Source organism: Mixophyes fleayi, chromosome 2, assembly GCF_038048845.1.
Source record: "Mixophyes fleayi isolate aMixFle1 chromosome 2, aMixFle1.hap1, whole genome shotgun sequence".
Lineage (NCBI taxonomy): Eukaryota > Metazoa > Chordata > Amphibia > Anura > Limnodynastidae > Mixophyes > Mixophyes fleayi.
The window spans coordinates 13,949,620-13,972,040 of NC_134403.1; the positions used below are offsets into that span (position 1 = coordinate 13,949,620).

Below are 22,421 nucleotides of genomic sequence, written 5' to 3' on the forward strand. Positions count from 1 at the left end.
CGGTGGGTAAAAGACGTGCTTTGCCTAATTGCATGGGTCCTTCAGGGAAAGGAGACGGTACACGGACCCGTTGAATAGGGTGGAACTTGGGCTGTTTCAGCTTCCTCTTTTCTAGAGCTCTTTCTCTGAACCGAAGATCAACCCGATTGCAGGTGGTAATCAATTGGTCTAGCGTTGTAGGTAAGTCCCGAGACGCTAATACATCCTTAATGTGGTCAGACAGGCCCTGCCAGAAAACCGCAACAAGAGCATCGTTATTCCAAGATAGTTCAGAGGAAAGTGTTTGAAATTGAACGGCATATTGGCCCACAGACTGCTGCCCTTGCCGAAGGCGCAGAATATCTAAAGCGGCTGACGTTGTTCTTCCAGGCTCGTCGAATATTCTGCGGAAGGTAGACAGGAAGCTATCAATGTCAAATAAAATTGGGTCAGATTTTTCCCAGAGCGGTGATGCCCATGCCAGAGCTTGCCCTGATAGTAGCGAAACAATATAAGCAGTTTTGGTACGTGCAGTGGGGAAATTTCCGGGTTGTAATTCAAAGTGTATACTACACTGGTTGAGAAACCCGCGGCAATTCTTCGGATCGCCATTGTATTTAGCTGGCGTGGGAAGATGGAGTCTGGATGAAGTGGGTAGTGAGGCAGGTATTACTGGCTCAGGCGGAGTATGGGATGGTTGACTGCGGAATAACTGCAAGGTATCCATACGTGTAGAAACATCCTGCAGCAATCTCAAAATTTGCCCCTGGTTAGTTTCTTGTCTCTCAATGCGTTCAGCTAATATTTGGACAGAGTCCTCCCTCGGGGTATGTTCCCCTAGCGGATCCATTGGGCCAGAACAAACTGTCACGGTCGTCTGAATTTCTTGATCCGATTCGGGACCCTTGGGACTAGCTGGAGCAGGAGTGAAACAGAACTTAGCAGCCTGGATGAACTTCTTGCTCATGTTCGTGCTGATTGTAGAATATAGCAGGGGAATTAGCAGTCTGGAAATGTAGACAGGAACACTGCACTTGTAATGCAGTCAGGAACACTGCACTTGTAATGCAGTCAGGAACACTGCACTTGTAATGCAGTCAGGAACACTGCACTTGTAATGCAGTCAGGAACACTGCACTTGTAATGCAGTCAGGAACACTGCACTTAGGAGTGCAGACAGGATTACTGCACTTGTAATGCAGTCAGGAACACTGCACTTGTAATGCAGTCAGGAACACTGCACTTAGGAGTGCAGACAGGATTACTGCACTTGTAATGCAGACAGGAACACTGCACTTGTAATGCAGTCAGGAACACTGGAGCCAAGAACTATCCTCTGGAGAGAAGTGTGTTGTTCTGGCAATGAACAGATCACAGCAGCAGGTTTAAATAGGATGTCCCAAACAACTATTGGCTGATCAGTTCATGTGATCACAGCTTCTGAATCTGGTTGGTTTGGAATGATCACCTGACGGACCGCATCCAAGATGGCCGCGCCCATGCAGCAGGACAGACAGTATGTGTTTGTTTACAAATGAAGGTGTGGAGAACGGGAATGCTGCAGATGACCAGAAGGGACCCAGGTAGCCGTGGTATGACAGCGGCGGATGAGGTAAGTGCAGCTAAGATCCCGATTTGTGACACAGAAATGTAAAAGACACTTCAGTCTCTAGAGATTCATTAGCTGCTTTTCTTTAACGCATAGTTGCCAACTCTCCCGAAATGTCCGGGAGACTCCCGCATTTCTGGGAGACCTCCCGGGAGAGCAGGGCAACCTCTCGATTCTCGACCCCGCAAGAGATAAGTGGCGGGGCTTAATTATTCAAATATTTCGTCAATTTAGTCTAAAATTATGTCATTCGTCAAGCCCCGCCCCCACCTCTCCCGGGATCTCCCTGAAGCCAATGAGGAAACATTGGCAATTATGACGTAGATTACATTCCATCCAGGACCTGAATTTACCAGCCATGAACCTCTCCCGGGCCAAGACCGGATTGATAATCTACAGTCACTATTATATGTATTATTAGTATTTATATCTTCTTTTTAGAACGACATTCTGGTTTATCCTAAAGGCCTAGTCAGATGAATTGGAAAGGGAGGGGCCTGGGTGCATTATGGGGTTGGCTGAGAAGATCTGGGGTAGGGTTAAGTATCTTACTGGCATGGTCAAGCACGCCCTGATTTTTAAATAGAGAATATTGGCTGACACACTTTATTTATGCATTACCGGATTCTAGTAATCCACTCGTTTATTGTGATCTGGTCCATTGGAATGTTTATGGAGGGGGTGGGGGAATACAGGGATCTGTCCTTGTGACTGATCCACATTGCCCACTTTCTATACCTTCATCGTCTATATTGCACAAGTACTGGATTACAGCGGGCACCCTCAAACTACGGGTCAGGACCCAAAGACGATGTGGCAATGTCATGTGAAATCGGTCAACGGGGTCGTAAATTTGCAAACCTACTACAAACCTTTTATTTACTACAAACTAACTTTTAGTCACATTTTAATATTATTATATCTACAATTTTCAAGCCATCATACTTTTTTACGTGTTGGTAGAATACCACAAATGTATTAAAAGTAAATATATTTTAATGTGAAACTGATCTCAGAATCGTGTTTCATAACGCTGCCTTTATCGAAAATGCTGCATTCAGCTGTAGTGAACGGAAACCGCGTCTGCACGGTCACACAGCGGCGCTCTGCCTCCTGCTACTCTGGGACTGTGGATCTGACCAAGAATCCGCATATCAAAGAAAATGTCACCTTCCAGCCCAATATCTCTCTAGTGCCGCCTCCTCTATTCATTCCTACTTACTGGTCCTAAAATACTGTTCCTTTATATCTTAAATAAACATAAAGGTGAGGGGACATTAGTATTTATTATACGTAGCTCTTCTATGTGTTGAATGTTTTATTTACATTGTTGAAAATACTACAAAACTCTAAAAACATTTTCCTGCATAAAGTACCTCTGGAGGGTGCAAACGGCATCCGTAATATAGTACCTGACAAATTCAGGTGGAGTCGGAAGGATCTGACCCACAAATCTACCAACTTTCCTGTTCATAATAATTAGTGCAAATATAGGTGCAAAATGGTATATGGGTGACACATATTTATACTTCCGTAATTGACATTTACTAAATAGTATATCTCCGCGTGGTAATAATCCATTGTCCGTAGAAGGTTGGAAAATATGAAATCCTACAGTACACTGAATGTTTGCTTCGGTCATAACACAACTTAATCCCTTCCTGAGAGACCGGGATCTGAACGGATTGTCTGACTGATGTCTTCCTTCGTGCAGTAAGTTACTGATGCACTATTGTTGCACAGATGATATCTGTTTTATTAATATTTTCTTCCTTATATAACCCTTTATATTACATCACATTTTCTTGTAGCTGTAACCCCAAATGTCAATGTGACGTTGTTCTAGGAACCCGAAAGAGGAAGTTCCCAATAAATATATTGAGTATCTGTCAATCCCCAAAATTCTGTTATCCCAGCTGGTAATAAGACCAACAAATTTAACATCTCTGAACTAGAGCATGAATACAGGGGCCACTGTTGATGTACAGATATTTTACTCCAAGTACAGAATAATATAACATATAGTTATGATTGTGACATTGTTTAGAGACAATAAAATTAAGACAATATTCCACATATAGGGTCACTGTGATAGACCAGCTACAATGACACGTAAGAGCCATTGTAGGCTTAATGAACAGATCTTTTCAGAATAAGATTTTATGTGATCTAACATGGGAAGAACCTTAGAGAAGTTTGTTTATAATTATTCATATATCCATTAATTAATGTATATTCTAGTGTACACATTATGTAGTGTTTAGGATTTCTAACAGGGTACAGACATACCCTACAGTGATATATGTACTTATTAATCAAAACATAACACAGAAATATATTATATATATATATATATATATATATATATATATATATATATATACTATATATATTGTCTCGAGGGAGAGTGAAAACTTTTTTATCATCAATCGTTTTTATTGAAAAAAATTTTAAGTAAATGGGGGGTACAGAAGAAAAAAAAAGGGGGGGGGGGGAAAGGGGGGGGGGGGGGAGTTCGAACACACCAATATAGCATTTGCAAATTACAGACAGTATACAATTTATAGTATTCAGTTTACTGTGGAACTTTAAACTAACTCACCAGACCTGGCCTAGGAAGTGAAAACTTTTTAAGGAGAAAGGTCCATTCACAACACTTGTACTAAACAGCACACTTGGAAATCTAACAGCGACTAAGCGGTTAAATTAAGTACACATTTAAAAGTAAAGATATTACTCTGCAATGAGCATATTATATATTTCTTTCTTCACAAAACTACTGTATATGAATAAAGTGTAACAGCAATAACAGGTTAATGCGGAGACAGTTTCATGTCAAACTGCAGAACGTGCGCTTCTCTTAGTAAATTAGTATTGCAATGGCTGTAGGAACACTGGTAACACTTATTACTAATATAGGTGCAATAAATATATATTCCAAATATACATCTCACTTTATCACAGGATACAAAGTGACAACTTGGAACTTCCTCTTAATAATATTGCACAATAACAGACACAGAGGTAAGGCAGCCTATGAACAACTACAAGCCCCAGTGTATCCTGCCAGGACATGCTGGGACTTGTAGTTACACAACAGCTGAAGAGCCACAGGTTGTCTATAAAATTATACTATGCCATAATAAGGATAACAAACACAATCCCCAGCTCCCCACAGTAACACAGGGGGTTGTATGTCGGGACACCATCACACACAGCAGTCCCTACCTTTATCCTGCAGATACCTGTCCCCTGTGTAACTTCTCTGTGCTGTGCTCAGGACATATAAAGCACAGGTAGGATTAAGCGGTGCATTGTGGGAGTTGCAGTCCACAAGCCTGGTCCCGGCAGCTGAAGGAAGCCAGAGTGTGTCAGCTGACAGACTACAAGTCCCATGATGCAGCGCGCGGCTCTGGTCTGTTCCAGAAGGCCAGCAGCATCCAGTCACACTTGTTGTGTAAACTAGGACCCCAGGGAATTATCTGCAGTGTGTAATCTGTGTGCAAGACATAGACAAGGCTTAACCAGCCAGTGGAACTACAAGTGCATGCATGCCCTACCAGTCTGATGCAATAAGCTCAGAGGTGCCCTGCTGGGACTTGTAGTTTCACAAAAGATGATGTATTGATAAATAATATTTTATAATAATTCTGATGCTGTTATATTTAGAGACAATTGCACTAAACTGTGTATTGTTTTCTTATGCATAACATTATTATTATTATTATTATTATTATTATTATTATTATTATTATTTTATACCATATTCGGCAGGGCTGTATCATAAACCAAGACTGAATATTTTTGTCTTGAAAGGTTACGTTTTTGTTACAGTGACCTGTTCCGCTGACCTCTGTGGCGTACAGCGATCCACTGGTAAGTAAGAGGTTAATATAACGAATACGCTTTCATTGCAGGGACCATAATACATTAATTCCCACTACTTCATGATTGTGCTCACACATGTTTATGGATGGATAAGATCAGGAATTCTGGTTGCCAGGTGAGCCAAATAAAACAGGAGGCAAAATCAAAGCGTTCGATGCTGGAAACGGGGTCCGGGTTTGTCAATAGTTCCAAGTAAATTAAAATGGTTCATTGTGATCAATATATATATATATATAAAATGGCGGCCTCCGCTCTGCAGTCACTCTGAACTTTTAGGGCTTGATCCATTAAGGCACTAAAATGCTGATGCGTGCTGTATTTTGCGTAAAATCTGCCGCATGCTCAGAAACTAACCATACGCCAGAGAATGGGCGTATGCACATAGTCATTATACAGTAAGGGCGCGCCAAGCTCAGCGCATGCAGCAGCGTCCGATTCAAGCTCTGAGCATCTCTAAGGTCAGGTGTAAGTGCCGATTACTCGTGATGACGGCTGTGTATGCAGCTAGAACATGTGTTTGCAATCTGGAGAACTAAAAATGCATTTTAAGTACATGAATAAAATCTTAATGTTATTGTATAATGTTTTATCATTAATGTCTATATTATTATCAGGTGACATTAATTGGATAGTTGTTTTTTTCTTTGCCTTCTTTTGGGACTTTATATCCCACATATGTACTGGACGTATCCTGCAGTGTATTGTCTGTTAGAGCAGAGCGTCCCTAGACCCGTATTCATCAACAGATGTATCTTTACATCCGCTCCTTGTTAAATACAGATGTGCATATACCTGATACATTTGCTTCTTAAACAAATGCACAATACGTTCGTTTTGCGTTCCTTGATGAATCAGACCCTTAGTGTTTGCCCCTAAAAGCAGCATGACCATCTAATTATTAAATGCTACTCACCTGCTACCTCCCCTCTCTGGTGCCATAGGCAAAACAACTGCATTGAGCAGCCACTGTGGCTCCGGGCAGGGGTAGTAGCAGGTGGATTTTCTGTTTCTGTAATAGATATCTGGCAAAACCTTTAAGCCCACCACAGTATAATGGCTGCGCTGGGGGTCTGAGTGGGAGGGCAAATCAGAAGCCTCAATCTCTGTATCTCTCCTCATTGGTTCTCCCTCTCGGAGCTGATTTTCGTCTGGGGCTATAATGTGAATTACAGTACCTGGATAACACGGCTGCCCGGAGCAGCCCCCGACCGACAAAGGGAAGGAGTAGGTGAGTAAAATTTAGCGATTAGGTGGTGATGCAGCTTTGAGTAGTAATATTTATTCAGTGCATTAAACTCATTAAACCATAACATTAAAGATTCACTTTGACACTGATACCATGTTTGTTTAGCTGTGAGTATTTGTCACGCTGTATGCGTGTTCCTGTGTTTTTCACAGTCAATGAATTGGACATTGAATAAACACTGGAAAAAACAACAAAAATGAAATTCAGGTATTCAGGGGCATGACCCAGGGGCCTTGGATCATGCCCCTGTTGTGGGTAAAACTCAGGGGTAAGGTTAGGAAATATTACTGCCCTGAATGGTGTAGATAACGCTGGGTCTGTGATTCAGGTACAGGTGAGATTACAGCATTGTCCTGTCACTCCCAGGCCACTAATAAGCACAGTAATAGGAGACTATTTATAGACAGGCTGTAGATCAGAAGAGATTTATCTGCATTATCATCCACGTCTTAACACTGTACAAGATCTGTTTACAAGGCCCAGCTAACACCTGATACTGCTACACTTCCTGGCTAACTGAATTCCCTCCATAATGTTCACACTGAGGACTATATGCTTGTACTGCTGAGCCAGCGATCTCTGCAGATCCCCCCCGTATTAAATCCTTTTTCTTGTAGGTTACAATAACTAAACCCAAAGCAGATAAAGAAACAGGAACAAGTAGAGATTGGTGTATCGGAGACATGGCCTGTGTTAGGAGTAAACCGGGGTTAAAGGGTTTAAACTAAGGATTTTGAAGTTTGGAGCCCAGAGATTGGTTGAATTCAATAATGGATACGAGCTCACCCCTTGCTAGGTAGAGAGACCCGGCGTGATTGGAAAAGTTCCCCCGAGGTCAGGGTCTTCCAGGGAGGAATGTGGTTTGGTGGGGCTTTGTGACGGAAGAGGGTCAGTGACCAATGGGCACTCCACAAAGTGGCACAGTTACGTAGAGAGAAGGGGCATCTAATGGGTAGTTAATGGGCATTTTGTTTAAGTTTAGGGATGTAGTTACGACGGGATTAAAGGTTTGGGTAACTCACAGCTTCTCTGTTTTTAAGTTTAATGCTGCACCCAATATGCATCCATATCACGCAGCGGTGTCAGTCTTTGTGTTACAGGTATGGGCCAAATATCGAGGAATAATGGGATTGATGCTGGTGCGATTTGCGCCATCAGAGCACATCTCCGCCTACCTTAATTCGAGAGTGTCCGGGCGGCACGGTGGCTCAGTGGTTAGCACTTCTGCCTTACAGCACTGGGGTCATGAGTTCAATTTCCGACCATGGCCTTATCTGTGTGGGAGTTTGTATGTTCTCCCCGTGTTTGTGTGGGTTTCCTCCGGGTGCTCCAGTTTCCTCCCATATTCCAAAAAACATACTGGTAGGTTAATTAGCTGCTAACAAATTGACCCTAGTCTGTGTGTCTGTCTGTGTGTTAAGGAATTTAGACTGTAAGTTCCATTGGGGCAGGGACTGATGTGAGTGAGTTCTCTGTACAGCGCCACAGAATTAGTGGTGCTATATAAATAAATGGTAATAATAATAATATTTCTGGGAGAGGCAGGCAACTGTGGTATATTATATTCTGGCTTCTTATCCTGAATACAAAAAACTAACAAAGAACTTGAATAAAAAACAACCAATGTAATGAAAATTGTATTTTAATTAAATACATTTTCACAATATTAAATGCAAAAAATGATATCACTGCTCTTCATTTGTTTCACATGATTGCACCGGTTGTAAACGTTCTCACATTATCCTAATATGTCAGCTGCCCGTGCCTTGGACATTTTGTCCATTTTGTCGATATATATATATATATATATATATATATATATATATATATATATATATATTAAACAGCTCATCAGCTATAGCCTACCCACCATCCATACAGCTACTGCAGGGTGTACAACATGCTCTACGGACCTTGTGTGAGACACTTGCAGTTTTCTATAATGGGAGAGGCAGGACCAGCGGAGTACATACAGGACTGGGTAATTCTGGGGTATTTGGAGCCTCAGTCCAGGATTATCTGAGCTCTGTTTTTTCTCTTTAGATCTCTAATCATCTTTTGCTTTCTTGACCATTAGGACTAGTGAATCCTGTGCGATTACCAGATCACTGACTAGTAAAGAGCTACTTTTAACTTTCCATATGAAGTTATACAGGATGTGGTGATTTGGGAAAAGAATTACGACATATATTATCTCTGCTGTTTCATCTCTCCGAGCTGCATTAATTGGCCAATTTCTCAGTAATTCCCACTTGTAAAATATATTCTACCTTCACAAGAGTCACTATACTAGAATTAGAAACGTATCCTTATATGAAGACATATTGTAACAGTACATATACACCCTGTGTATAACATATATGTTATAGTATCTACTATATAAATGCCTAGTGGCGTGTGTGGGAAAAAAAACCAAGCTGCAGCGCCACCTGCTGGGCAGAGTTATACACTGACCTATATATTTCTTGAAGGAGAAGTGACAGTTGGGAGTGGTTGGTGGTTGCCGGGGGTGACAGTGGGGAGTTTTTAACACCTTAAGTAGCTTGATGAAGGATGTGGCGATGAAGATGAAGGATGAGGTGATGGAGAAAAATTATGAGGTGGTGACATGTGGACAAAACCACGTTAAAAAAGGGCGCTTGCATCGGGAAGTAACGCTCTTCCCCTGAGGAGGCCTGGGCTAGGCCCAAATGCATGACAAGAACCTTTTTAACACCTTAAGTAGCTTGATTTGACTAGAAAGCATGAGTATCATGCACGGGTTAACTTGTATATATATATATATATATATATATATAATATATATATATATATATATACTATAACGTTAAGTTATATATAAGTTTAAGTTATTTAGAATTGACCAGTGTTCCTTCTAAGCAGAGCTGGGGGTCCAGGATGCTTGTGGGACTTTGGACAGCAGACAAGTAGGTGGTAGGTACAACTTCTGGATCTTGGAACAGAGATACTCGGAAAGAAATGATCCTGACTTCTGCTTCTATCATGGCAGGAGCTTTGTAGACCCCGCTCCACGTAAACTCCATTGTTTGAAGCTCTTGCACTTTTGTTCCTATCACTTGGACATAATAAAATACTTCCAACATATTACATCCTGCAGTGACCAGCATATAACAGCAGCAACCAGCATGTTATACTCAGCAGTGACCACCATGGTATACTCAGAAGTATCCAGCATGTTATACTCAGAACTGTTCAGCATGTTATACTTACAAGTGTCCAGCATATTATACTCAGCAATGACCAGCACATTATACTCAGCAATGGCCAGCACATTATACTTAGCAGTGTCCAGCATGTTACACTCGGCAATGGCCAGTATGTTATACTCAGCAATGGCCAGCATTTTATACTCAGCAATGTCCAGCATGTTATACTCAGCAGTGTTCAGCATGTTATACTCAGCAGTGTCCAGCATATTATACTCGGTAATGTCCAGCATGTTATATATACTCAGCAGTGTCCAGCATATTATACTCGGCAATGTCCAGCATGTTATACTCGACAGTGTCCAGCATATTGTACTCAGCAATGCCCAGCACATTATACTCAGCAGTGTCCAGCACATTATACTCAGCAATGTACAGCATGTCATACTCAGAAATGTCCAGCATGTCATATTCAGCAATGGCCAGCTTGTTACACTCACTAGTGACCAGCATGTTATACTCAGCAGTGTCCAGCATGTCATACTCAGCAGTGCCCAGCATGTTATTTTCAGCAATGGCGAGCATGTTATACTCAGCAATGACCAGAACATTATACTGAGCAGTGTCCAGCATGTTACACTCGGCAATGGCCAGCAATAGGTCAATGGTGATCAGAACGAACAACAGTGTCAGAATGGCCGGCAGCTAACAATAGAGATCAAATAAACCCTGGTCAATACACAGGAACATGGATAAAAGGTAGTTATAATAATTTTATTAGCAGTATTTATAATTTTATATATATACAAGTTAACCCGTGCATGATACTCATGCATTCTAGTCAAATCAAGCTACTTAAGGTGTTAAAAAGGTTCTTGTCATCTTCATCGCCACACACACACGCTGCTAGGCTTTTATATATTAGATAATGCTAAGAATTTAGTAGGTCAGTGTAGTATATAACTCCGCCCAGCAGGTGGCGCTGCAGCTTGAGCACTCTGGCACCCGGTAGTTTTTTACACACACACACACACACACACTAACACATGCCGCTAGGCTTTTATATATATTATATATATATATATATATATATATATATATATATATATATATATATATTTTCTGTAGTGCAGGGAGATGCTCGTATTCAGGGATGTGGTCGGGAAAGATATGCAGATGACAAAAAGATTTGAAACAGGGTTGATACCCCAGAAGGAATAAAATAAAAGTGTAAATACTGAAAAATAGTTTAGCCGAACTAACGTAATTAAAGTGTTTGCTCTGATATTAGAGCTGCTCCTAACACATATTGCTGCAAAGGAAACCATTGAAACGAATGAAAAAATTGTTAATATGCTTTTTATGCACTGATTAGCGCCTGTAGTGCACATTTACACCAGAATGTTAATTAAGTACTGAAAGAGTTGAAACAGTTTGGAGACTTCAGGAAGACCTCAATCTTCAGACAGGGCCAATGGGGGCGGCTATCAGGAACCAATCTCGGTGATAGAATCTTGGTACAAAATTTGCAGAACATAAAAGTAACACGGTTCATTCTGATTGATCCACAGACACAGGACTCTCTGTTCCATTGTACACAGCTCCTGATCTTTAACACAAAAGAGTGATTTCAGCCAAACGAAAAACTGTAATGATTATATTCTATTCTACAGTAACACAGATTGCAACTTGATTTCTATAGAGTTTCCTTATGGGATATTACAGCCCTCGTGGAAGATTATTAACGCTGCAGAGTTGAGGCCAAATGTCTTATTTAATAAGGTGTTATTCGTGTGTGTTTCTAGCACCTGGTGCAGTTTCAGACACATTCCCACTTCCCGATGTCTGGATTTCCAACACTAGATCGCAGATGTTCCGTCTTCAGCTGGCACTCAGACTACAGATGTCTGCCAGCAGCTAACAGACACCGCTATGTGGAAGTATTAACCCAGATTATATTGTATCATGCTGCCCGCTGGAGTGATATAACAGGTAATCCATGTTTCATCTTGTCCTTATCTAACATTTTATATGTATCGTAATGTGTGTTACACCTGTACGTTCCTGAGGCCAACAAGAACGATTCCAAAATATATTAAATATCCGTATTCTTGGATCAGTTTCTTCAGTTGTTTTGTCTTATTATTCGCAGTATGTTGGTAATTGGTTAAAGTGATTCATCCTATCCATTCCCAAACAGGTATTAGCTGCTTAATTATATCTGAGGACAATATGCACCCTCGAGCTAGTTCTTTAGGGATCATTTAAACAGTGTATTCCTGCAGATGTATGAAAACCATATAAAGCATTGGAGCCAGCACTTTACTAAACTGCTGAAGTGACAAATGTAAACTGGGTTTTATATGTAATTATTAATAGATACCTAATTACATTTCATATTGGAAATTCACCTCTTGAGAAGAGACTAGGAACATAAGCTTGAGGGATTTTGAAAGCTAAGGCTGGATCTGTGGGCTGTAGTGATACTCTGGGGTTAATAATTTGACCAAGGGAGTACGCCCCTCTGATGTCACGGTGGAGAGTTAGGTGGTGGTGATATATTGGATGGGCGGAGGATAAGCAGTCTCTTGTGCTGCTGGACGTTGCCCACCCACCCTCCCTGTTGTTGGATGTTGTTTGGAGACCGTAGGTAGATGGTTTGGTTATGTGTCGTTTTGAAGGCAGTCTCGGTATGCAAGAGTGTCTGCTGGACATCACGTGTCTGCTGGACATCACATGTCTGCTGGACATCACATGTGGGGCAAGGCCGGAAATCATAGTGCAGTCGACGGCCAGTGGCGAGGGCACATTACGGTAGCGGGCACATTTAACCCACCTCTTTTCGATGGAATTGGCTATAGTCTCGGTCCAAGTACCCCCCAGGCGTATCGGTCTGTGGTTGCTTTCGTTAGCCTAGAAGGGGGGCGGGTTCTATCGTGGCAGCCCCATTTAAGCTAGATATGTGCGCCCGGGGTGTGTTGGTTGTCCCCCACTTGCGGATGTCCCATCGTAAATTCTGGGACATCCTGGTTTGCATGGCTGATTTCGAACTGACAGCTCTCTTTCTCTACCACCATACCATTAAGTTGTGTCATTTAATTTATGATTAGTTAAATGGAGTTAAGAGTTTAAGGGAAGAAATGATATCAGCCGTTAAGCATTTTATGGACAGGAATCCTAGTTACTAAACAGTTAGAAGTCATCTTACGCCTAGTTTAAAAAAAATCACTGATCAAAACTGAAAGGATAACCAGAGTAAACCATTCCTGAAGTGCTCTTCTGGCAAAAGGCTGCCATTGGTTACTTAATGTGCCTTGAAGGTTATTTTTTTAATTCTGTTTAGTTCATGCATTGACAATAAGACATTGTCACTTAGCTTAACATAAATAAGCATAATGAAACAAAACAACTACATACAAAACAGGTTATATATCCTCAAGACTTGTTAAAGCAAGCAAGTTATTACACGGAGCTCCGAATGGAACGCAACATAATTAAACAGAGTGTGAAATAGAACAGGGCAGCATGACATAGACAACGTGAACAAAAACATGAGAAAATGATTGGCGGGGTATGACCCCTTGGATGAGGACAATGGGAAGATTCTATGGAGTGTCATCAATGACTGTTTAGGGAGAGGAGCAGTGATGCAAGTTGTGTTGTCTAAACTCTCAAGCTAGTTCTTTAGTTTTAGTTCTTAAGGGTGATCAATCAGCAATAATAACTTAGCAGCTGCTGGACAAGGCTCGCCCAGTAGGGAGACTGAAAATATGTCACCTGTCTTCCTCAATTTGTTGTTTCTTAGGAGGGGAGTTATTTTGGTGGGCAAAGTTTTGCTGCTCAAATTGATCGTAGCAAGCTTTAAAAAAATCTATTTTAGTTGATGGAATAATATACAACCTATAGAATATTTAGTCTGCAAGCATTTGGGAACTGGATTCTCCGTAGACACTGGCGTCTCTGTATAAAAGGCAATCATTCATAGGATGCTCAGTAATCCAATTAATGTACCAGGCGCTGCCAGCCTGCTCAGTGCCAGCCTTGGCTTATATTGTCAGATCTCCCTTGGGCCTCGGAGCACATACAGGTCTCCGTGTAGAGGGTGAGAGCTGCGGAAAGACATCAGCGTTTTATAAGCCGATAATTTATCAGGGAGCGTGAAGTTTTGGCCATGGAGCAGCTGAGGGGCAGAAACAGACAATAAAAGACAGAAGGATTACACCTGTGTGTGTTCCCGGGTGATGTGCTACCAGCCAACAAACAGAAGTCGGGGCCTCTCGAGGCCAACAATTTTCTGCTAAAATGACAACAGTGTCAGAAATAATCCTTTGGGGCTGCCTTTGATGTTTCCCGTGTTCTTGTCTGATTATCCCTACAGGGAAATTTACTTTCAGACAGATTAACTTTTCCATTCACCACTGAGGCTGAAGATCTTGGGGCTGATGCGAAGTGGAACATACGTCAGTTTGTGTAGTGTATCCTGCATGGAATCTCTCTGCGAAAATTGCCGTTCACATATGCACCTAAGCAGACTTGTACGATTCTGATACAGGTGGGGGAGGGAACGGGCTGTCAGATGCAAATGCTGCTCATGCAGACCTGCAGAAACACACATACACACCTTTTAGGAGGCATATCGTTTACACCTGCTAGAGGGCAGGTACACATATGCCCTGATGATGACTTAGCGCAAATCAGGTGCATGTGCTGCTCTTGCAGAGGTGGATGCATTTTGAGATGTGTAAAGTTCTGCATATAGGCTGAAATATGCTGCTTTCTGTTTTGTTTTGTTTTTTTAACAGTTATTTACTCCCATTTTCCTGAAAACTCTGCATCGGCCCCTTTATACCTTGTAGAAGTGCGTATTACCGGGCAAAATAAATGATTTATCTATTACCTACACTTACAGGAGAGGGATGGCTGCTATTAGTCTAGTGCAGTGGATCCCTTTTTCAGTTCAAGGTACCCTTAGGGTCTCCATCATTTTTTCAAGGCACCCCTAAGCCAAAATAATTACCAAGTAGTCCCCCGTCTTGCTTACCACTGGCCCTGGCCGAGGCACCCCTGTGAGATCGCAGAGGCACCCCAGGGAGCCTAGGCTCAGAGTTTGGGAACCACTGGTCTAGTGGAAAGCACAAGAAAAGGGACCCATCAGTAACATGCAACTATGAGAAGGAGTGCAGAGGACGAAAATTCGGGATAAATCGTCAGTCATGGCCTCCCAGAGGATAAATGTATCTGTAACTATTACAGCTCCTGAAATCTCTTCTGTGTGTTGGTATACACCAATGACAGCCATATAGGCTAAAAAGTAGAGTGGTCCAGATTAATTGCCCTCCTCGTCCCCTACTAGCACCCGCCTGACTTAAGCTATATGCAGGTTACTGGCAGGACGTCAGGAGGTAGCTCTTTTTCCATTTTTCTTTTTAACTTAAAAAAGTAAAAAGGATTATGAAGAATTTAAGCTCCTCCCAGTTAAGATATAAATGTCTCTATTGTAGACACTGTCACTTTTGACAAAACATTTAAACAGAAGACCTTTAAGACATTGCAGAGTCAGAGTTAACCTACAGACAGCTGTTTTCACTGGTTTAGTACTCATCAGTGCAGGGTAGGGTTTATTCATGTTCAGGATGTAAACTTCGGCGACCAGTGAACAAGATTAATGAGTCTTCCCAAATATATGCATGTAAAGAAGACAAAACATTGCAGGAGCTGTTATTTCCGTGAACATTTAAATGGCGACACTTTCTACTCATTTACATACTGGCTGTTTGAATCACAGTAAAGTATCATTGACATCACTCACAACTCTCTCCTCTCTTCACCGCCAGCACTCACAACTCTCTTCTCTCTTCACCACCAGCACTCACAACTCTCTCCTCTCTTCACCACCAGCACTCACAACTCTCTCCTCTCTTCACCGCCAGCACTCACAACTCTCTCCTCTCTTTACCACCAGCACTCACAACTCTCTCTACTCTCACCGCCAGTACTGACAACTCTCTCCTCTCTTCACCACCAGCACTCACAACTCTTTCCTCTCTTCACCGCCAGCACTCACAACTCTCTCCTCTCTTCACCGCCAGCACTCACAACTCTCTCTACTCTCACCGCCAGTACTGACAACTCTCTCCTCTCTTCACCACCAGCACTCACAACTCTCTCCTCTCCACCACCAGTGCTAAGAACTCTCTCCTCTCTTCACGGCCAGCACTCACAACTCTCTCCTCTCTTCACCACCAGCACTCACAACTCTCTCCTCTCCACCACCAGTGCTAAGAACTCTCTCCTCTCTTCACCACCAGCACTCACAACTCTCTCCTCTCTTCACCACCAGCACTCACAACTCTCTCCTCTCTTCACCGCCAGCACTCACAACTCTCTCCTCTCTTTACCACCAGCACTCACAACTCTCTCTACTCTCACCGCCAGTACTGACAACTCTATCCTCTCTTCACTGCCAGCACTCACAACTCTCTCCTCTCTTCACCGCCAGCACTCACAACTCTCTCCTCTCTTCACCGCCAGCACTCACAACTCTCTCCTCTCTTTACCACCAGCACTCACAACTCTCTCTACTCTCACCGCCAGTACTGACAACTCTCTCCTCTTTTCACTGCCAGCACTCACAACTCTCTCCTTTCCACCACCAGTGCTAAGAACTCTCTCCTCTCTTCACTGCCAGCACTCACAACTCACTCTTCTCTTCACCGCCAGCACTGACAACTCTCTCCTCTCTTCACCACCAGCACTCACAACTCTCTCCTCTCCACCACCAGTGCTAAGAACTCTCTCCTCTCTTCACGGCCAGCACTCACAACTCTCTCCTCTCTTCACTGTGAGCACTCACAACTCTCTCCTTTCCACCACCAGCACTCACAACTCTCTCCTCTCTTCACTGCCAGCACTCACAACTAACTCTTCTCTTCACCGCCAGCACTCACAACTCTCTCCTCTCTTCACCGCCAGCACTCACAACTCTCTCCTCTCTTCACCACCAGCACTCACAACTCTCTCCTCTCCACCACCAGTGCTAACAACTCTCTCCTCTCGTCACGGCCAGCACTCACAACTCTCTCCTCTCTTCACCACCAGCACTCACAACTCTCTCTACTCTCATTGCCGGTACTGATAACTCTCTCCTCTCTTCACTGCCAGCACTCACAAATCTCTCCTCTCTTCACTGCCAGCACTCACAACTCTCTCCTCTCTTCACTGCCAGCACTCACAACTCTCTCCTCTCTTCAGTGCGTGCACTCACAACTCTCACCTCTCTTCACCGCCAGCACTCACAACTCTCTCCTCTCTTCACTGTGAGCACTCACAACTCTCACCTCTCTTCACCGCCAGCACTCACAACTCTCTCCTCTCTTCAGTGCGTGCACTCACAACTCTCTCCTCTCTTCACCACGAGCGCTCACAACTCTCTCCTCTCTTCACTGTGTGCACTCACAAGTCTCTCCTCTCCTCTCTTCACTGTGTGCACTCACAACTCTCTCCTCTCTTCACGGCCAGCAATTACAACTCTCTACTCTCACCGCCAGCACTTACAACTCTCTCCTCTCTTCTCCGCGCCAGCACTCACAACTCTCTACTCTCACCGTTAGCACTCACAACTCTCTCCTCTCTTCACCGCCAGCACTTACAACTCTCTACTCTCACCGCCAGCACTTACAACTCTCTCCTCTCTTCTCCGCGCCAGCACTCACAACTCTCTACACTCACCGCCAGTACTCAAAACTCTCTACACTCACCGCCAGCACTCACAACTCTCTCCTCTCTTCTCACCGCCAGTACTCACAACTCTCTCCTCTCTTCTCAACGCCAGCACTCACAACTCTCTACTCTCACCGCCAGCACTCACAACTCTCTACTCTTACTGCCAGCACTCACAACTCTCTCCTCTCTTCTCCGTACCAGCACTCACAACTCTCTACTCTCAGCACCAGCACTCACAACTTTTTCCTCTGTGAACACCTTAAGATTTAGTTCCCCCATGATTATTATTTGACAAATCAGGGATTCCCCAATAGTGTGGACTTAGGAATATGTGAACTTTAAGCCTCAAAGCCATTTTATATGTATGAAAAAACAGAAATGAAATCCTATTGGCACTCTCAAAAAAATAATTAGAAATGAATTTGTTTTAGTATCACACTACAAAAAGCAGCTGTTTAATACAGGGTGGCCATAACTCTATTACAAAAAGCAAGCACATAAAACACCAATAATAAACAGTGCTAGTTCCTTATCCTATATATTATATCTCTATATAACACAGAGTTATAATGCATAGAATGGGTTAAAAATATTCCATTTATTAATAATGGACAATTAAAATTCAAACACCAAATGGGGAGAGAGAAAATATATAAAGCATTTTATATAAAACTGTCATGTCAAAGCACAAAAATTAAACATATTAATAACCTGAAACTAATTATGAAGTAATCATCAGGGTCAGCGCTACCATTTGATAATTGTGCTTCAACTCAAGGTTAAAATTATGAGAATTAAGGTGCAAAACAAAATTCAGTGCTGAGTCAGAATCCCCTTCCCAAATTATAGACAAATCATCTATATAGCATACTTAAAGGATCGGGTTTGCACTGAATGAGATACGTCAAATGAACTGTTCTTCATATTGCCCATGTACAGATTGGCGAAACTCGGAGCGAACTTGGTGCCCATCGCTGTCCCGAGTGTCTGTGAAAAAAAAAAATGCTATTGAAAATGAAATAATTGTGCGACAAAAGAAACGTGATATAATCCAGTAAAAATTCACTTTTCCTCTATCTTTGATAAAATCAGTGTCAACCGCCAAAACCGCTGCTGAGTGTGTAATATAGATGTTTAAAGCCTGAACATCGTGTTATAAATTCATAAGAATCTTTCCATTCCAGATTTTTACCCACATTTAGTATACATTTTGTGTTTTTGACATGGGAACTCAGAGAGGCAACGTGACAAAATCAATCAATGTAAAATGAGAAAGTAGAGGTGGCCCAATTTCCAAAATAATTGGATGCCCAGGAGGTGAGAGGGTTTGTGTATTTTGGGAAGGTGGGAGGGGGGGGGGATAGGATATTTAGCATGAATAAAAGGCCACTCCTGTTTGGACATCACCTTATCTGTTAGGAGCTTATCGAACATTCTTTGAGCTGACCCTGAAATAATTTAGTATTTATTAAAACCTTATAAAAGGCCTTATCTCTGTCTATGCAACCTCTTGTAAGTAATCTTCTGTATTGTGTATAACCACACCTCCTCCTTTGTCTACAGATTTAATTATGATGGATTTATCCTTCCTAAATTCTCCTAAAGCTATTCTTCCAACTCTAAATTCTCATTAGATTATCCCTCACGGAAATTCTGTGAACAAAAAGATCTAAAATCATCTATAGTAACTTTGTAAAAGCTCATAATAGATGAGCTCTTACAGTGAGTGGGATAAAATTTGTATCTTAATTTGAATCAATCAATAGAATAAGGAGACATTGTACTACAGGAGCTGACTTTGAAATATAGACCTCCTCGATGAAGGATAGTTTTACCGAAAGAGACTACCTACACCCTCTGATTGACAATGCTTGTGGACAAATCAAGGAGACAAATAGAACAATGCTTTTAAATCATAAAAGTGAAATCCCCCAAAAAAGATAAATGAAAACATTACGAAAATAAGATATATTTCTACATGTAATAAAAAGTTACATCAAATTAAAATGGTGATGTATAAAAGTTTCCGTATTCTTCAACAAAATCTGGTCTTGAAATCCATCTTGAGCAATAATCCTGCTGTAACTGGCAAAAAGAGCAATAACTTGAAGAATATTTTAGCAACAAATATTGGGAATTCTTACCTAGTCTCCCGGAATGTCCAGAGAGGACTCTGGAATTTTGGGAAATTCTCTCGGAATCCTGGGAGAACAGGAAACCCTGCCACATTCTCCTTACTTTCTAATAAAGGGAACGGAACAGGGGCCTTGATGATGCGATTTGCTGCAAATTTTGACCCCGTTCCCACAACATCATGGTGTGATTGTGACATTGCGCCATGGGGGGAGGGGGGGGGGATTCGCTGCACAAGAGGGGAGAGGAGTAATGTTGGCAAGTATGGGTATGGGTTTGGGAAAAACAAGGTTGAACATAAGATGTGCTTACCACTAAGACCACCACACTGTTGCAAATACAAATTGTCAGTGTGTACAGCTAAAGAGGCTTATATGTCTACGGATATGAGCTCCTCTGCAATCCGAGATTGTACTGATCTGTTCCTAATTTAGAGGTTATTATTTGTGTTATTATATGTGCCTTGGAATATCCATGTGATGCCTTTGTATTAAAAAAACGCTTTATATATTTTCCCTTTATATATCTTCCCCCTCCTCGTTTACGTCTTACTTATTCATTTTTAATTCATGTAATATTTTTGAACCAGTTCCATGTTTATACATGATAACCCTGCCTCATTAAAATACAGACATTATAATATTTAGCATAAGGAACCACTTCTAGCGCTGTTTATTATTATGGTATTTTATGTTCATGAGACTTAATTGATAGATGACAATTTTTACAGGAAAATAGCGCCTTTTTCTGACCTTAACCACTACCCCCCCCCCCCTGTTTATAAACAGCTTCCACATTTTTGTCTCTTTATTCGAGTTGTGTGCAGAAAGGTGAATGTGTCAATAGCGTCGTATCACTATTTCATTAAAGACATTTCATTAAATTGAATATCTGATATAAGTAAGTAAGTAATGTTTCTGTACAAAAATACAGTAGCTGCAATTCACAGCACTCTTTATAAGTATCATCTTCACAAATAAAATTAGAATGAATGTTTAAAAAACTAAACCTGCTCTCTCAGTAAGCACTAAAGGTTTAGTGACTATAATTATTGTGTTATAACAATTACACAACCTGAAGACACAATACCAACTGGAGACTGCACATATGAGCTTACAATCGATATAATAACGTTATATGTTTTATGTAGTACAGCTGAAAGTGCTGACATCTGCTTTCACCTGCTTCTTCTGTTTTATGTCCCCGCAGGACACCTGTTTGGCTCATTCCTAGACATAAAATGGGATTTTGACATCCCAAAGCCGTCATCCAGAAAACACTGCCTAAGCAGAAATACTAAATGTGCGTTCTGTGTTCATCTAGAGATGGAGACGCGTCCTCTGTCGTCACAGCTGGACCAGATGCTGCGCTCAGCACCGAGCTATTAAACCGGTTCCCCCCGAGGAGGGATAATCATTTGGCTGGAGTCTGGATGCGCCCAGGGCTGTCTGTCGGAATTAGCTTCAACCCCGCCAGGTTCATGTATCCCACAGATTGCTGTGATTGCTCCTGCAGCATTCGCCCCCACGACACTGGCTTTGTTGTGTAAGTGGAATAATTATCCTGGTGCTGGCATCAATGCATGAAACACTCGGATGGCAGACGGTGTGTGTGCAGGATTATGCTGGGGCTGGGAAGCGCTAATGTTAGAGAGCTCAGAGCTGAAGGGGGTTGCAGAGGGATGTAGACATTCTGCAAGTTGTGACAGGAGTTAGGGAGTGGGTGTGAGTATAGTAGGAAAGATCCCGTTTTGGATGTGGACAGAGATCACTTCTGCATTCCACTTTGTAGCTGGGAGCACCATTCACCGCTGACCAGTAGAGGGCAGTAGGAAGGATAGATTAATATCCAATTCTAGTGCAGTTATGATCATTTCTCTGGCAGTAGGGGATAGCCAGGAGCAAAGGTTATAACAATGGTTTTCATTTAAAAAAAATGATAGCCAATTTAAAAAAAACAAAACGCAGTGACCCCAAATGTTTTTACAGTACAGTTTTATTATTATTATGAATAATTTTGTTTATATTTTATTTATAGGGCGCCACTAGGTCTCCGTAGCGCCGTACAGGGACAGACAGAATCACGGTACAGGGCGAGACAGCACGGTACAGTTAACAAAAAGCACAGTAACTCAGGAAGCTCGAAGTACAGCTAGATGACAGGTGAGAGCCCCAGCGGGGTAGAGAGAGGGGTAGAAGGGTAGAAGGACCTCACGGAAGAGGCAAGTAGCTGGAGAGCAGAGTTAAACTGGTGGAGAACAGGAGGAGAGGAGGCCCTGCTCGAAGGAGCGTACAATCTAAGGAGAGGGTAGGACGGACAGAGGCGCAAGGGTAGGAGGAGGAAAGGGGGAGAGGGAGGGAGAGGAGAACGACGAGGAGGGAGGTAAGTGGGAGATTGGAAGGAGGGCAGTTAAGTGGGTGACTGGTATTATTATTAATCAGTTTTATCATAAAATAGGACTGGACGCATTGACGTTTTCTTCTACCTCACTGTGTTATTATTAGAGATGAGCGGGCTCGGATATCTGAAATCCGAGCCCACCCGAACATTGCCGATCCGAGTCGGATCCGAGACAGATCCGGGTATTGGCGCCAAATTCAAATCTGAAACTGAGGCTCTGACTCATAATCCCGTTGTCGGATCTCGCGATACTCGGATCCTATAAATTCCCCGCTAG

General features: G+C 42.3%; 1 protein-coding gene across 2 annotated transcripts in view; it reads right to left on the reverse strand.

The window, feature by feature from the left end:
- Nucleotides 1–21,495, reverse strand: part of PLEKHB1 (pleckstrin homology domain containing B1) — a 37,718-nt gene extending 16,223 nt beyond the window's left edge. Inside the window, exon 1 of one of the 2 annotated variants that reach the window (XM_075198527.1) lies at nucleotides 20,926–21,495. The gene's annotated coding sequence lies outside the window, so the exon portion shown is untranslated. Of the gene's footprint in view, nucleotides 1–4,816; nucleotides 4,915–20,925 lie in introns of those variants that run through there. The other variant, XM_075198526.1, reaches the window with a different exon arrangement.
- Between the last annotated feature and the right edge of the window lie 926 nt (nucleotides 21,496–22,421).